The sequence below is a fragment of the Chlorocebus sabaeus genome, chromosome 26 (genome assembly GCF_047675955.1).
Source record: "Chlorocebus sabaeus isolate Y175 chromosome 26, mChlSab1.0.hap1, whole genome shotgun sequence".
NCBI lineage: Eukaryota > Metazoa > Chordata > Mammalia > Primates > Cercopithecidae > Chlorocebus > Chlorocebus sabaeus.
In genome coordinates, this window is record NC_132929.1 from 25,489,564 (window position 1) to 25,507,834 (window position 18,271).

Here is an 18,271-nt window from a genome sequence, read left to right on the forward strand (position 1 = left end):
GCATTTATTGGTATGTCTCTGTAATCTCCTTAAACCTAAAATATTTCCACAGCCTTTCTTTGTTGTTTTTTTGAAAAAACTACACTCTCTCTCTCCTTTTTGCTAGTAGAGTGTTTCTTATTCTGGGTTTTCTGATGCATGTTTATGGCTAGATTCAGGTCCTGTATTCTCAGCCCGAATACTGCATAGATGATGGTGTGTTCTCCTCAGGACATAATGTGGAGGAACACCATGTCCATCTACTTCAGTGAATTTTGATTACCCTGTCAAGTTATTGTTCAGTTTCTCCACGATGGAATTACTATTTTTTCTTCTTCACAGAAGATACTGTAAGACAATGTGGATATTTTTCTCTTCATCAGAACTTTCAGATTTAGCAATTATTGATGATTCTTGCCTGATGCAATCTTTAATGTAATAGTTGCCAAATAATAATTTTTCAACTTCCATAATTCCTCAATGTTTACAAGTTGGCTATCAGCATTATACTGTATGCAAAAGCCCTCCATCCTCCTTCATTCATTATTTATCTTTTTATTATCAGTATGGACTCATGATTTGTTATTTTTTCAATTGTTTATAGTTTATCACTGTATTTAAGAATTTTGGTCCTCAAATTGTCCCAGATTTGGCCATTGAGAACCCTTTCCGGCTAGCACTTTGGTAATTGTGACATGACTCCATCATTTTTTAAAAGTGCTTTCTTACTTTCCAGCATAACAAGATGTTCCAGGTTTATCTTTTACCTACCCTATCTCATCCCTGGAATCAGCCATATCAAAGACCCTTGATTCATTTTAGTGGAGAATGGTATTAGAGACCAAAATTTAGGTTTTAGGTGGGATCATTGCTACTGGAGTGTCTTTGATTCTCGACCCTTACAACAGGCCTAGGAAATGCATATATGTATACCTATACATATACATATATAAAATATAGATACAAACATACATTGAACATGAAAACAAACACAAACATACATATACATGTTTGATTACATGTGTACATCACATGCATTTACATAATTTAGAAATCATCAGTTCATACTGATACCTACAATTCCAATGCATGCCCAGGGGGTTCTTTCTTGCCTTCTCTCATGCTATGTATTTTTGTATGTGTGTGTGTGGCTTTTGTTGTTGTTGTTTAGTATTTGATAGCACAATAGTGTGACTACCATCAATAATAATTTACAATTTCTTTTTTTAAAAAAATTTTTATTCCCATAGGTTATTGGGGTACAGTTGGTGTTTGGTTACATGAGTAAGTTCTTTAGTGGTAATTTGTGAGATTTCAGTGCACCCATCACTCGAGCAGTACACACTGCAACTAGTTTGTAGTCTTTTATCCCTCACCCACTTCTCACCCTTTCCCCCTGAGTCCCCAGAGTCCACTGTGTCATTCTTATGCCTTTGTATGCTCATAGCTTAGCTCCATTTTATGAATGAAACATACAGTGTTTGGTTTTCCATTCCTCAGTTACTTCACTTAATAGTCTCCAATCTCAGCCAGGTTGCTGTGAATGCCATTAATTCATTCTCTTTTATGGTTGAGTAGTATTCCATCACATATATATATACCACAGTTTCTTTATTCACTCGTTGATTGATGGGCATTTGGGTTGGTTCCACATTTTTGCAATTGTGAATTGTGCTACTACAAACATGTGTGTGCAAGTATCTTTTTTGTATAATGGGTATGAATCCCAGTAGTGTGATTTCACATGCTGTATTTGTATGTTCCTTCTTCCACAGAGAGAACTTTGACTCCTTTCCACATCATTTACTCACTGACTCCATGCTATAATTTATCTAAAATAGTTTCAGAACTGCTTTGCCCATATTTCTATAACTGAAAAAAAAGTACTAAGAGTTCAGGATTTGTTTGCTATCCTTCTCCCCTCACCCCTCATGCCCAACCTTGGCCCAAATTGAAGGTATATTATCAAATATTGTGTTTGTAAGTTACTTAGATTTATTTATTCTTTCCTCCCTCCCTCCTTCCTTTATTTTTCGTTCACTATGGTTACCATATTTACTGAAATATGATTAGGTTTATTCTTTTCTTTCTGCTTTTATTGTTTTCCTCCTTCCTTTCTGTATCGATTTAATTTTATTTGTTGAATATGTAGAACATTCACATGCTTTCCTAAGTAAAAAATATTTTTCCTGCTTTAGCACACAAAAAGTAACATACTATATGCTCTTTGCTTTATTCACTTAATATTATCTCCTGGAAATTACTCCTTATCCAGTTAGCAGAGATCTCCTCATTCTTTTTTATAGCTGTGTATTACTCCACTGTGTGAATGGAGCTTTTAATTAGGCCCCTATGCTTAGATATTTAAGTATCTCCTATACTTTGCAATTATAAGCAGTGCTGCATGGAATAACCTTATGCATATGTTTTTTTATATTGTTGGGAGTATGTATTCAGTGTAAATTCCTAAAATTAGCATCATTATGTTGAAGGGTGAATGCACAATGTAATTTTAGTATGTGTTTTGAAATTCTCCTCCATAGGAACATATGCCATTTTACACTCCACCAGCAACGTATGAGACAGCCTATTTCCCTGCAGCCTTGCCAACAGTGAATTGTCGAGCTTTTAAATATTTGCCTATCTGATAGGTAAAAATGTCAGTGTAGTTTTAATTTGCATTTTACTTATTATAAGTGAAATTGAACATTTTCTTAAATGTGTAAGAGCCATTTTTAAATTTCTCTTATGAATTATCTATGTATTTTGCCCTTTTTACTATAGTATTTTCTGTTTTTCTTCAATTTAGATCTAGTTCCTAAAGAACTAAAGAACTAGATCTATCATCTTCTTTAGGAACTAGATCTATCATCTATGATATGTTTTACAGTATTGTCTCCTAGTTTGTCATTTGTCTTTTGACTTGGTTTATGGTGGTTTTTTTTTTTTTTTTTTTTTTTTTTTGGCCACTTAAAAGGCTTTTACTTTTATGTAGTCAAATTTATCAATATTTTGTTATATTGCATCAAGTTTTTTAAGTCATAGTTAGAAAGCCTAAGTCTTACTATGTGATTTTTAAGGGCTTTGGAAATATGCCAAAAACTAGCAATAGTGCAAAGAACAACAGGCACTGCAATAGCAGAAAAGGCAAAATGCTTTGGAGAACTATGTAGAGTTGCCAGATTAAACACAGACTGCCTAGTTAAAAGTTGAGTTTCAAATAAGTATTGAATAATTTTTTAATAGATTATATCCCAAATATTGTATGGATTATACTCATATTAACTATTATTTGTTGTTTTATCTCAAATTCAAATTTAACTGGATAACTTGTATTTTTATGAATCTAACGACCTTAGTCCCAGGGAAAGATACACAAATCCCAGTTTGGGCTTATCCTCTGTTGTCCGTTTACCTTCCTAAAAACAGATCAGTCCTCTTCACCTATAGAACCCTTGCAACCCAAGTTGCCTCAGGGTCATTGATTCATCTGTGTAGCCGCTGTTCCCACACCTGTCATATGATTTCTTGTCCATCACAAAAATAACAATTTTAGAGGTAAGGATATAGACAGAATGTAGCGCACAGAGCTGACTTTAGAATCTGAAGCAGCTGGCTTTTAATTCTGGCTGCATAATCTTGGGAAGTTTATTTATTGTACTTAAAATTCAAGTTATACCTACTGTGCAGGACTTACATAATTAAGTGAATTAAATTGTGTTTACATATTATAAGTGTTCCATAATTATTTATCTATGATTACTTACTAAACTCACATTTTCAGCAAATACAGTTAAGGTAGGTCTTCTCATCAGCAAAAAGTGGGTATAAAGTCATAGCATCATAATCTGTTAGTGAGTATACTCATTTCTCAGACAAGGAAACTGATGCACTCATCATCATCATCATCATGACATTGGGACAGGGTTCTTCAGTGATGCTTCCTAGTGCAAAAATCAGCCTCTGGCCAACTTGGGATGGGCTATGGCATTGGGAAGGAGTGAGATGGACACAGGATAGAGTAAGGAAATTGAGGGCAGGAATTAAGCAAGATGTCGGAACAGACGATGGGAGAGGTTGAGTGATAAAGAGGATGAAGAGTTAATAAATAAAGAAAATACATAAGGAAGAGTGAAAACACAAAAGCAAATATGAATGTGAGAGAAGGAAGTAGTAAAATGCTTTTTAAAATGCCAGCTAGAGGAATAGCAGAGCAAGTGAGATAATATAAATAAATGGTTGGACAAATAAGTGAATGAATAAGAAACTAGAGAAGTGAAGATGACTATGGGGATGAGGGGAAGTATTGTTTACATACTATAATTTATAAAGTAGATTTTACCTATAACATCGATATTTAATCTATTTAATCTTTATAGTAATTCTGTGAGGTGAGCAGGTAGATATTATTTTTCCCATTTTACAGAATGAGGAATTACTTAAATCAAAGCAGATAAATCATTTGCCCAGGATTGCAGTGTAAATAGGTGTAGAGCTAAAATGAGATCTCAGAGCTCCCAGCCACTCCCCCACATACTACACTCTTGTCCTTAAGAGCCTCAGGGACTGTGGTAAGAAGAATGAAGGGCAAGGATCTATCTAGACAAAGCCAGGGCTTCTAAAATTCCAGGTGTTTGGTATGTTTTATACTGAGAGAGACATACAAGCCTGCTCCGTGGTGAAGACCAGAATTCAGGATATGAATTGTTCCAATTCCTTGTTTAAAAAAAAAAAAAAAAAAAAAAAAAAAAAAAAAATTGAATTCCTTCAAGCTATAAAACTATGAGGCATGGTCTTCCAGACTTGATTTCTCTTTGATCTGGCCGAGCCTCCACAGTTTGTGACATGAACCATAAATTTGGTCTTAGTTCACTTCTCAAAACCTGCAGGCTACCGACTCATCACAGAAGCCAGATTGCAGTCTCTCATCCCCAGGCTCATCTTCCAGAGTGGAATCCATGTCCTTTGGACAGGACCAGTGTATTAGTTGGCAGACAAATGGAGGAAACCCAATTTTCCTATAATCGTTGTGAATTCCTTCTTTGATGTTCATTTACAGCTGCAGTGCATACAATTTCATCTGAATCAGATTAAGCTCTGATAACCCTGGGAAGCCACAACACTGCTAGAGGAGAAAGATTTATACACACAATTCCTTTCCACAGCAAGAAGAAATCAAGGTAGAAACAAATCACTGCCAAATCAACAGTGCTTTCTTCCAAGAGTTTTCTGATGTCTTTTTGAGGTGGTTCTATTTAGTCTCGGCCACAATATTGTGTTCCTAATCACATATGTTTAGCAGAGAGTTTGTGTGCCCCCAAAACTTATATGTTGAAATCCTAACCCCCAAGGAGATTATGTTAAGGTGGTGAGGTGGGACCTTTGGATGGTCATGTGGTGGGCAGCATGGTGGGCAAAGCCCTCATGAATGGGGTTAGTGGTCCCCCTCATAAAAGAGACCCCCGAGAGCTAGCTAGTCCCTTCCACCATGTGAGAACACAGTGAGAAGGCTCTATGAACTAGCGTGGGCCATCACCAGACACCAATTCTGCCAACATCTTGATGTTGAACTTCCAAGCTTCCAAACTGAGAAATAAATTTCTGTTGTTTACAAGCTATCCAATTTGTGGTATTTTATTATAGCAGATCAAATGGACTAAGACAGTCCTTTATGATAATAGGAATACAGAGATACCTCAGAAATATTGCAGGTTCAGTTTCAAACCACCACAATAAAGTAAATTTCTCAACAAAGTAAAATCACATGAACTTTTTGGTTTCCCAGTGCATATATAAGTTATATTTACACTATATTGTAGTCTATTAAATGTGCAATAGCGGTGTGTCTAAAAAATACACATACTTTAATTTTAAAATACTTTATTGCTTAAAAATGCTAACAATTCTCTGACCCTTCAGAGAGTTGTCATCTTTTTTGCTGATACAGAGTCTTACCTTGATGTTGATGGCTGCTGATGGATCAGGGTGGTGGTCGCTGAAGGTTGGGGTGGCTATGGCAATTTCTTTTATTATTATTATTATTATACTTTAAGTTCTACGGTACATGTGCGCAACGTGCAGGTACACATGTACCTAGGTATACATGTGCCGTGTTGGGTTGCTGCACCCATCAACTCGTCCTTTTACATTAGGTGTTTCTCCTAATGCTATCCCTCCCCCAGTCCCCTACCCCTCAACAGGCCCCAGTGTGTGATGTTCCCCGCCCTGTGTCCAAGTGTTCTCATTGTTCAATCCCCAGCTGTGAGTGAGAATATGCTGTCTTTGATTTTCTGTCTTTGTGATAGTTTGCTGAGAATGATGGTTTCCAGCTTCATCCATGTCCATTTCTTAAAATAAAACAGCAATTAAGTTTGCCATATTGATCGACTCTTCCTTTCAGAAAGATTTATCTGTAGCATGAAATGCTGTTGGATAACATTTTACCCACAGTAGAACGTCTTTCAAAATTGGAGGCAATCCTCTCAAATTCTGCAAATGCTTTATCAAGTAAGTTTATGGAATACTCTAAATCTTTTGTTGCCATATCAACTATGTTCACAGCCTCTTAACCAGGAACAGATCCCATCTCAAGAAACCACTTTCTTTGCTCATTCATAAGAAGCAACTCTTCCCCTTTTCAAATTTTATGGTGAGATCGCAGCAATTCAGTCACATCTTCAGGCTCCACTAGTTCTTTTGCTATTTCTACTACATCAGTAATTACTTCCTCCACTGAAATCTTCAACCGCTTAAACTCATCATGAGTGTTGGAATCCACTTCTTCCAAACTCCTGTTAATATTAGTATTTTGACCTCCTCCCATGAATCATGAATGTTCTTAATATCATTGAGAATGCTGAATCCTTTCCAGAAGGTTTTAAATTTACTTTGCTCAGCTCCATCAGAAGAATCACTATCTGTGGCAGCTATAACTTTGAAATGTATCTCGTAAATAAGAAGACTTGAAAGTCAAAATTGCTCCTTGATCCATGGGCTGAGGAGTGCATGTTGTGTTAGCAGGCATGAAAACACATTCATTTTCTTGTTCATCCCCATAAGAGCTCTTGAGTGACTAGGTGCATTATCAATGAGCAATAACATTCACCATAACAGACATAATAGTAATGAAAAAGCTTGAAATCTTACAATAATTATAAAAATGTGATACATAGACACAAAATGAGCCCATGCTGTTGGAAAAATCGCTCCAATAGACTTGCTCAACACAGGATTACCACAAATCTTTAATTCGTGACGGAAAAAAAAAACAATATCTGCGAAGTACATTGAAGCACAGCATAATAAAATGAGGTATGTCTTGCTGTCTTTGTGAAACAACAAATACCCAAATGAACATTAATGTGACACAGTTCTTGACTTCCAGGTGAGGCTGGAAAAGGGTCAAGGAGTTGGTGAGTGTTGGAGTGTGGGAGGAATCTTGTGAGGGCTGGGAACAAGGAACTTTTTGACTTTGTTCTAACATCTTATCCCTGGTCTCAGAACATGAGTTATATGTAAAATCCTGCCTTTATTTTCTAAATTTCGATCTTTTTCATGATTTACTCTCCTGTCTGGGAGAGATTTACTAAGCCAAGATTCAAGTAGAAAGTAGTGTTTTATCACAGCAGTTTTCTTTCCACAATATATAAGAGTGTGAGTCATACTCTCTTAGTTTACCTTGTCCCTTATGCCTGCTACTTAAAAATAACACAATTCATAACCCTTGAAATATAAAAATATTGCTCTTCTTTCCAATTCTAACTGGCAATAGCAATCATAGACTGAGGTGGGCAGCATCTTAAATTATCCCCAGTGATCTCTGTCTTCTGTATAATCTCCTAACCTTGAGGGTGGTTTGGATCTAGTGAGTTACTTCTAATTAACAGAGTATGCCAAAAAATGACAGGATGTCACTTCCAAGATTAGGGTTAAAAAAAAGCTGTGACTTCTGTCTTGCTCTCTCTCCCTCACTTGCACTCTTCTTGCCCTATCACTTGCTTATTCTGTTGAAGTCAGCTACCATGTTGTGCACGACCCTATGAAGAGGCCCACACAGAAAGGAACTGAAAGAAGCATCTGGTCATCAGCCAGTAGGCAACCAAAGCCCTCATCCAAAGCTCAAGAGAACTAAATCCTGCCAACCATGTGATCTTAGAAATGGATAATTCTCCATTCAAGTCTTCAGATGAGACTATAAGCCCAGCAGCTTAGTTCATTCAGACTACTATAACAAATACCATAAATTGGGTAGCCTGCAAACAACAGAAATTTATTTCTCATAGTTCTAGAGGCTGAGAAGTTCAAGAGCAAGGTGATGGCAGATTCAGTGTCTGATAAGGACCTGCTTTCTGGTTCATAGACAGAGCCTTCTTGCTGTGTCCTCACATGGTGAAAGGCACTGCTAACTCTCTAGGTTATCTCTTGTAAGGGCACAAATCCCATTCATGAGGGCTTTGCACTCATCGCCTAATCACCTCCCAAAGTCTCCATCTCCAAATACCATTACCTTGGGGGCTAGAATTTCAACATATGAATTTTGGTGAGGCATAAGTATTCAGTAAATTGCACTCAACCTTATGAGAGACCCAGAGCAAAGAACCCAATGAAGTCATACTCACTGAAATTATAAGGTAATAACTATTTTAAGAAACTATGTTTGAAAGTAACTTGTTATACATCAATAGAAAATTAATGGACTCTTATTAAACTATGCTGCAAATCTGACACTGCAACAGATCAATTCATCTTATCAGCCCCACATGCATTCCTTCACCCTCATTAGTGAAGCCAGTTCTATCCTGTGTGCATTGCTTTATGACATCAATCAATTTCCATATTCTCTTGGCCTGCTCCTTAGTCTACTCTGCAATTCTCACCCCGCAACCTCATTTATGTTATTGGCACCTTTATGATTCATAGTATTTTTCTTTCTTCTTGTTCCTAATAAGCCTCACACATTTTCCCCATAGTAGATGCTCAGTAAATTATTGTGAATGTATTTAAATGTCAACATTAATTTCAAATTATTCATTCAAAATATTTACTGAGTACCTATTAAATAGTAGGCACAAAGGATGCAGTGGTGAATAAAAATAGACACAAGCCCTGCCTTCATGGAGCTTATCATCTAGAAGGAGGCTGATAGTGATACCAGTGAATTACATGAGCAAATGTTGTTAAGTATTAAGTTTCCTGAATGGGAGCAAAAGATGCTATAAGAATACTAGAAATAAAGGGATTTTATCATGTGAAGGAGATTAGAGGAGACTCCCTGAGAAAGTGGTAACTGAAGTAAGCTCTCAAAGGTGCATAAAGGGAGTTAATCTGGTAAAAGTGAACTGGGAGGTTGATGAGGATGGAACCACCTAAGACAGAGGGACCATCATGTGCAACGTGAAATGTTTGCAGCTCTTAAAGAGAGCCAGTGAGTCTTGATGATAAAGGGCTAGGGACATATGATGTGAGATGAGTGGATAGGTAGGTGAGGGCCAGACCTGAGCCTGTCTTATTCTAGGCCAACTTTGAATAATAGAAATTCAAGACTATCCAGAAATTTCTGTACTCCAAATACATCCTCTTTGTAGCACTCCAGCCACTCAGGTCTGAAATATTCATTGGCCCCCTGTTAGGAAGCTGCTTTTTGAAACTTCTTTTGATGACACCACTAAAAGAAATCGTGACCATGAAAATATGAAAAGACCCAGCCCCTGACCACAAAGGGTGTGTGTTCTAGTAGGGGACTAACGTTGGAAAAAACTTAACAGTCTCTGGATCACAACATGGCTGCACACAAAGTCATAAACTAAATGCCATAAGAGGACTCCAATTTAAATAACCCTAGGGGGAAAAAGGAGCTGAGTAAGGGGTATATCCCACTTGGTCTTGGCTTCATCCAAGTCATTTTCAAGCCTCTCCTGGGTTAGCCAGTCTCAGGCCTCTCAAAGATGTCTTGTGGCACAGTCTATATCATGAGAAGAGAGAAAGAGATCTCAAAAAATAGAAATGGAGGAGGGGCACCCAAGATGGCCGAATAGGAAGAGCTCCAGCCTCCAGCTCCCAGTGTGAGTGACACAGAAGACAGGTGATTTCTGCATTTCCAACTGAGGTACCGGGTTCATCTCACTGGGGCATGTCGGACAGTCAGTGCTGGTCAGCGGGTGCAGCCCGACCAGTGAGAGCTGAAGCAGGGCAAGGCATCGCTTCACCTGGGAAGTGCAAGGGGGAAAGGAATTCCTTTTCCTAACCAACGAAAACTGAGACACACAACATCTGGAAAATCGGGTAACTCCCACCCTAATACTGAGTTTTACCAAAGATCTTAGCAAATGGCACACCAGGAGATTATATCCCACACCTGGCCCGGAGGGTCCCACACCCAAGGAGCCTCCCTCATTGCTAGCACAGCAGTCTGAGATCTAACTGCAAGATGGCAGCGAGGCTGGGGGAGGGGCGCCAGTCATCAAAACCGCTCAACTACATGGAAACTGAATAACCTGCTCCTGAATGACTACTGGGTACATAACGAAATGAAGGCAGAAATAAAGATGTTCTTTGAAACCAGTGAGAACAAAGATACAATATACCAGAATCTCTGGGACACGTTTAAAGCAGTGTGTAGAGGGAAATTTATAGCACTAAATGCCCACAAGAGAAAGCAGGAAAGATCTAAAACTGACACCTTAACATCACAATTAAAAGAACTAGAGAAGCAAGAGCAAACACATTGAAAAGCTAGCTGAAGGCAAGAAATAACTAAGATCAGAGCAGAACTGAAGGAGATAGAGACACAAAAAAAGCCTCCCAAAAAGTCAATGAATCCAGGAGCTGGTTTTTTGAAAAGATCAACAAAATTGATAGACCACCAGCAAGATTAATAAAGAAGAAAAGAGAGAAGAATAAAATAGACACAATAAATAAATGATAAAGGGGATATCACCACCGACCCCATAGAAATACAAACTACCATCAGAGAATACTATAAACACCTCTACGCAAATAAACTAGAAAACCTAGAAGAAATGGATAATTTCCTGGACTCTTACACTCTCCCAAGACTAAACCAGGAAGAAGTTGAATCCCTGAATAGACCAATAGTAGGCTCTGAAATTGAGGCAATAATTAATAGCCTACCAACCAAAAAAAAGTCTAGGACCAGATGGATTCACAGCCGAATTCTACTAGAAGTACAAGGAGGAGCTGGTACCATTCCTTCTGAAACTGTTCCAATCAATAGAAAAAGAGGGAATCCTCCCTAATTCATTTTATGAGGCCAATATCATCCTGATACCAAAGCCTGGCAGAGACACACACAAAAAAAAGAGAATTTTAGACCAATATCCCTGATGAACACTGATACAAAAATCCTCAATAAAATACTGGCAAACCAAATCCAGCAGCACATCAAAAAGCTTATCCACCATGATCAAGTGGGCTTCATCCCTAGGATGCAAGTCTGGTTCAACATACACAAATCAATAAACGTAATCCAGCATATAAACAGAACCAAAGACAAAAACCACATGATTATCTCAATAGATGTAGAAAAGGCCTTTGACAAAATTCAACAGCCCTTCATGCTAAAAATGCTCAATAAATTCAGTATTGATGGAACGTATCTCAAAATAATAAGAGCTATTTATGACAAACCCATAGCCAATACCATACTGAATGGACAAAAACTGGAAGCATTCCCTTTGAAAACTGACACAAGACAGGGATGCCCTCTCTCACCACTCCTATTCAATATAGTGTTGAAGTTCTGGCTAGGGCAATCAGGCAAGAGAAAGAAATAAAGGGTATTCAGTTAAGAAAAGAAGAAGTCAAATTGTCCCTGTTTGCAGATGACATGATTGTATATTTAGAAAACCCCACCATCTCAGCCCAAAATCTCCTTAAGCTGATAAGCAACTTCAGCAAAGTCTCAGGATACAAAATCAATGTGCAAAAATCACAAGCATTCTTATACACCAGTAACAGACAAACAGAGAGTCAAATCATGAATGAACTCCCATTCACAATAGCTTCAAAGAGAATAAAATACCTAGGAATCCAACTTACAAGGGATGTGAAGGACCTCTTCAAGGAGAACTATAAACCACTGCTCAGTGAAATAAAAGAGGACACAAACAAATGGAAGATCATACCATGCTCATGGATAGGAAGAATCAATATTGTGAAAGTGGCCATACTGCCCAAGGTAATTTACAGATTCATTGCCATCTCCATTAAGCTACCAATGACTTTCTTCACAGAATTGGAAAAAACTGCTTTAAAATTCATATGGAACCAGAAAAGACCCTGCATTGCCAAGACAATCCTAAGCCAAAAGAACAAAGCTGGAGGCATCATGCTACCTGACTTCAAACTATACTACAAGGCTACAGTAACCAAAACATCATAGTACTGGTACCAAAACAGAGATATAGACCAATGGAACAGAACAGAGCCTTCAGAAATAATTCCAAACATTTACAGCCATCTGATCTTTGACAAACCTGACAAAAACAAGAAATGGGGAAAGGATTCCCTATTTAACAAATGATGCGGGGAAAACTGGCTAGCTATAAGTAGAAAGCTGAAACTGGATCCTTTCCTTACTCCTTATACGAAAATTAATTCAAGATGGATTAGAGACTTAAATGTTAGACCTAAAACCATAAAAACCCTAGAAGAAAACCTAGGTAATACCATTCAGGACATAGGCATTGGCAAGGACTTCACGTCTAAAACACCAAAAGCAATGGCAACAAAAGCCAAATTGACAAATGGGATCTAATTAAACTAAAGAGCTTCTGCACAGCAAAAGAAACTACCATCAGAGTGAACAGGCAACCTACAAAATGGGAGACAATTTTTGCAATCTACTCATCTGACAAAGGGCTAATATCCAGAACCTACAAAGAACTCAAACAAATTTACAAGAAAAAAACAAACAACCCCATGAAAAAGTGGACAAAGGATATGAACAGACATTTTTCAAAAGAAGACATTCATACAGCCAACAGACACATGAAAAAATGCTCATCATCATTCGCCATCAGAGAAATGCAAATCAAAACCACAATGAGATACCATCTCATACCAATTAGAATGGCAATCATTAGAAAGTCAGGAAACAACAGGTGCTGGAGAGGATGTGGAGAAATAGGAACACTTTTGCACTGTTGGTGAAACTGTAAACTAGTTCAACCATTGTGGAAAACAGTGTGGCGATCCCTCAAGGATCTAGAACTTGAAATACCATTTGACCCAGCCGTCCCATTACTGAGTATATACCCAAAGGATTATAAATCATTCTGCTATAAAGACACATGCACACAAATGTTTATTGCAGCACTATTCGCAATAGCAAAGACTTGGAATCAACCCAAATGTCCATCAGTGACAGCCTGGATTAAGAAAACGTGGCACATATACACCATGGAATACTATGTAGCCATAAAAAAGGATAAGTTTGTGTCCTTTGTAGGGACATGGATGCAGCTGGAAACCACCATTCTCAGCAAACTATGGCAAGAACAGAAAACAAAACACCGCATGTTCTCACTCATAGGTGAGAATTGAACAATGAGATCACTTGGACACAGGAAGGGGAACATCACAGACCAGGGCCTATTGTGGGGAGCATGGAGGGGGGAGGGATAGCATTAGGAGATATACCTAATGAAAATGACGAGTTAATGGGTGCAGCACACCAACATGGCACATGTATACATATGTAACAAACCTGCACGTTGTGCACATGTACCCTAGAACTTAAAAGTATAATTTAAAAAAAAATAGAAATGGAAACAAAGACCCATGAAACTGATGGAAGACAGAGGAACCAAGGCTACTTCTATAGAACTCTGTACTGAATAGCTCAAAGTTACTGTTCTCTTTGGGATGCTGCAGCCATTTTGCTCATGTTACGTGGAAATGATAGAGGATGGCAAGCACGTATGACTTCTGTGCCTGGCGCAAATTGATGCTCATAATAGACACATTTGGAACAATTTGGGGAAGGGTCATTTATTATACAGGATGCCTTCATCTACAGGGGTGATAGAGGTTTTCACAGAAGGAATTGAATAGTTTGTGAACTCAAGGTGACTTAGAGCTCTGTTTCTCTCTCCTCTTCCCCCTAGCTTTGGAATGCAGCCAGCCAGTGTGAATGGCCTCACAAGACTTCCTGTAAGGCTAGGAGTATGAGCAGAAGAGGCAGTTTGTGAGTCCCCCAGGGAAAGCTCTCTACTCATTGATTCTATTTGGCCCTACCTATGCAGGTATCCCCTCTTGAACTCAGCCTTTAATACTCAGAATTTCAGTAGATCTTAAGCAACCATGACAGTCTTCAGCAGCCCTCACTGCAGGATTTTAGGCTCAAACACAACCATCCATGGAATGAAAACTTGAATAGTAAATTCCAAATATGCCATAATATTGGAAAACTTTCCACATGGAATTTTTAGGTATGTACAGATTTTCACCAATAAAAATAGCCACCATTTGTTAATTGTGTTCCTGGTATACCATTCTATATGTATTATCTCACTCAATCCACATACAGAGCCCTACCATTATCTTTATTTTACAGATGGAGAAGCAAAAGCTCAGAAAGTTTAAGAAACCTTCTCCAAGATATAGAGTAAGTAATAGAGATAGAATTTTAACTCACGTGAGTCTATTTCTGGGAACCAACAGCTTAACCTTAATGTTATTTTATCTGTAAAGCCTTGCATGATATACCCATTTACTATGCCCACATTGGACTCTGAACTCATTTATATTAACACAAAAAACATTATATAATATTAATTATTATTTAGTATTTTGTGAAAACCTCTTTGAGTGTATTCCCTAGCACTATGCCTGGCATATGGTGAACCCTCCAATATTTATAGAAAAAATGAATATGCATCAAGGTAATTTCCAGAGAAATTAACTTCTCTGGAAATTTTCTCTGGAAATTACCTTGATGCACAGGTAATTTGTCCATTCCAGGAATAAGGCACGGACTAATATTAGAGAAAGTAATAGCAGTTATGCTAAAAAGCCAACCAGAGACTGCTTAGTCGCCTCTGCTGCTGACCTCTGAAGAGGACATTTATCTTTGAGACAGGTACTTATCATCTTCAGTGATTACCACAGGGACTTGGAGGCCCCTTCAAAGCTAAAACCTCCCCTCACCATGGCCCAGGCAACCTCATCAAAACATCTTGTCTGAACGCAGAGCCTGGGACCCTAGTCACACACTCCTGTCTTCTGAAGAAACATCTTTCTTCACAGGGCTGGACCTAGGAAGCATGACTTACCATGAATCAGGGAAAACTCAGGGAAAGTGAGGGCTGCTGTGGTTTCTCCTCTTCCTGTGGAAAGGTCAGTTGATCCTGGGCCTGAGCTCTCCCATGAAGCCTGGGATGCTCGCCTGATGTCACTAATCTGTTCACTTGGCTTCACATCCTCTCCTTCTCCTCCCCCAGGGCCAGAATGACACCTCAGAGGACTCACATCTGATTCATACCAGACATTGAGAGAAAGGAAATGAAAAGTGAGGACAGACATTCCTTCCCTCAGCTGAGTGGAAGTCCCAGTAGTCATAATAACTAGCAGTCACTGAACATGTGTGGTATGCCAGCCACTGTGCTGAGGACTATAATGCACGGTAAATGTTAACTCTTCCGTTTACTGAGTGCTTACACTGTACCAGCCACTATTCCAGAAGATTTACAAGTATTATTTCATTTAATCCTTTTGACAACCCCATGAGGTGAATCCTGTTATTATCACCATTTTACAGATACGAAAACTGAAATAGGGAGAGAAGAAATAACTTTCCCAGGGCCACAGAGCTGAAATGTGATAGAAGGAGGTTTGAATTCAGACAGCCTGGCTTGAGAACCCATTCATTTAACTATTAAAATATATGAACAAATTCTTACAAGTCCTCTGTGGTGATTGCCACCTTCCCATTTTGCCGATGAGGAAGCTGAGGTTCTACTGATGTTCAATGACTGGAGTGAGATGAGGAAGCAATTAGCTGGGGTAGGAAGAATGTGATTTCATTCTTGTCCCAGGTCTTGAGCTCCTTCCATAGCATCATGTTGTGTAGGAGATTGGTCAGGGTGGTGGGAGAAGCTATAAGGAAAGATGCAAACCTTTTTGAACAGTTGAAAGGTCTTGAAAAAGCTTTGGGAGAGAATAAAACTGAAGGCAGCTAATTCTCTTACCCTGAGGCTAAGGGCAAGGACGAGGTAACAAGGGAGTGTAAAGAAATTTATCTAGATAAGCTTATTTACTTATGTCATCCAGAAACCAATCTTTGATCATCCGTGCACAAGACTGCTCCCTGCAAGAGGGGACAACAATGTTAATTACTCACAGATTATGTTGGTTCCAGGCCTTTGACACTATACCAGTACTGAATAAATACAAGCAGCTCTGGCTTATCAGGGCTGCTGGCTCTTCGGCCACCTAGTGCCAGGCAGTCCCCAACTGCTCTTATCGGATACCTGTGTCTGAGTACTTCTTTCGTCTGTTGCTCGGCCAGGGTCTGTGGGACAAATCCAGCAGCTGGTGCCCCATGTGAGGAATGCTGCAACAGATCACAATGGAACCTTCAAAAATGAAAGTGAAGAGACTGTGCAGTCAGTAAGTCATTGGTGTCCACTCAGGATTTCCAAGTTTGAGGGTTTCATCATGAGACAACAGTTATCAGCTCAACAAAAACAGTATATAAAAGTATTGAAATAGCTCCTTAAAGCTAGCAGAGCCTCAGTTTCGCAGGTTCAATTAAGGGATGTAATGCAAACTGTTGTTTCCCATAACCCATGGTTCTGGAAGAAGGCACACTAGACCTAGAGGTCTGGGAACACGTGGGGAGAAATCTTAAACGCAATTATGCTCAAGGGCAACAGGTCCCGGTAACATCTTTAATGTTATGGGCCTTAGTCAGGGCAGATTTGGCCCCACTCTACATGGAAGAGTCTAAAAAGGGAAGGGAAGAGGAACTATCCCCTACCTTACCACCACCTCCTCCTCCCTCAGCCCCGCTGTTACCAGCGAAAGGTACAAAAGAGAAAATGGAGATTTTTCCTGAGCCCCTTCCTTGAATATATTAATTGGAAAAAAGACAAGGTCCCACACTGCAGCTATGGGACCCGTCTTAGGCAGGCAGCATTAGAAGGGCAGCTCTTGGCCTGCCTGGTAATGCGAGATTGACAAGGCAATCAGGTATATGAACCCATTTATTTTGATGCTTATAAAGAGATAAAGCATTAAAGAAAACAGAGCCACTAGCCCATTTACGAAAGGATTAACTGAAGCCATCGCAGACAACTTCCGTATGACACCATGGGACTCGTCAGTGCTAGCTAAAACAACTTTAGAGCCCAGTCAATACCTCTTCTGGAAGGCAGAATATGATGAGTTGTGTGAACAAGCCAACCAGAATCAATTGGCTGGGCAAGACATAACAGCTGTTCTTCTCCAGGGCAGGGGTCCCTATGCCAGTGTACAACAACAATTAAGTTTTGTTCCCCAAGCTTATACCCAAGTGTTTTTGTTTGCTCTTAGGGCTTGGGACCGAATTCCTAAAAGTGGAGTTCAACAGGGATCTTATATAAATGTTCGACAAGGGCCTCGGGAGCCATTTGTTCTGTTTGTCAATCTGTTAACCCTGGCAATTAAAAGACAAATTAGTCATGCCCAGGTCGCTGATATCTTATTGTTGCAACTGGCTTATGAAAACGTTAATGTGGATTGCCAACAGGCAATGCAGGCAATCAGAGGAAATGCAGCTATAGTCGAGGAATTTGTATGAGTGTGCTAACTGGTAGGGACTGAAACACACAAAGCCAAAATATTGGCTATGGCATTAAAGCCTCCTAAAGAGAAAAGGAAGAAAAACCCAAATTGTTTTCTAAGCAGAGAGCCAGGTCATATGAAGCGGGAATGCCACAATAGTAGAGACCAAGTTAACTCAGGAAAAAAACTCCCTTCTGTATATCCCCAATGTAAAAAGGGGAAACATTGGGCAAATCAATGCAAGTACAAATTTGATAAAAACAGCAATCCCCCAGGTGAGAAACTTCATAAGGGGTCAGCCCCAGACCCCGCTCCAAACTGGGGCAATGCCAACAGCTTTCCTCGGTCAGATGGAAAGCCCGCAGTCCTCTCTCTCAGAGCAGCCACCTCTAGGAGCACAGGCCTGGACTTACTCTGCCCCAACAAATTAGTGCTAAAAGAAGGAGAAGATCCTAAAAGGGCTGCAACAGGGATCTGGGGCCCACTGCCTCAGGGAACAGTGGGATTA

The 18,271-nt window shown here is 39.2% G+C and overlaps 1 protein-coding gene across 4 annotated transcripts in view; it reads right to left on the minus strand.

Moving 5' to 3' along the window:
* FAM227B (family with sequence similarity 227 member B) overlaps window positions 1–17,024 on the minus strand; it is a 521,377-nt gene extending 504,353 nt beyond the window's left edge. For 3 of the 4 annotated variants that reach the window (XM_038009969.2, XM_073012157.1, XM_073012160.1), the window contains exon 1: window positions 15,273–17,023. The gene's annotated coding sequence lies outside the window, so the exon portion shown is untranslated. Of the gene's footprint in view, window positions 1–15,272 lie in introns of all 4 variants that reach the window. The other variant, XM_073012159.1, reaches the window with a different exon arrangement.
* Window positions 17,025–18,271: the final 1,247 nt, after the last annotated feature.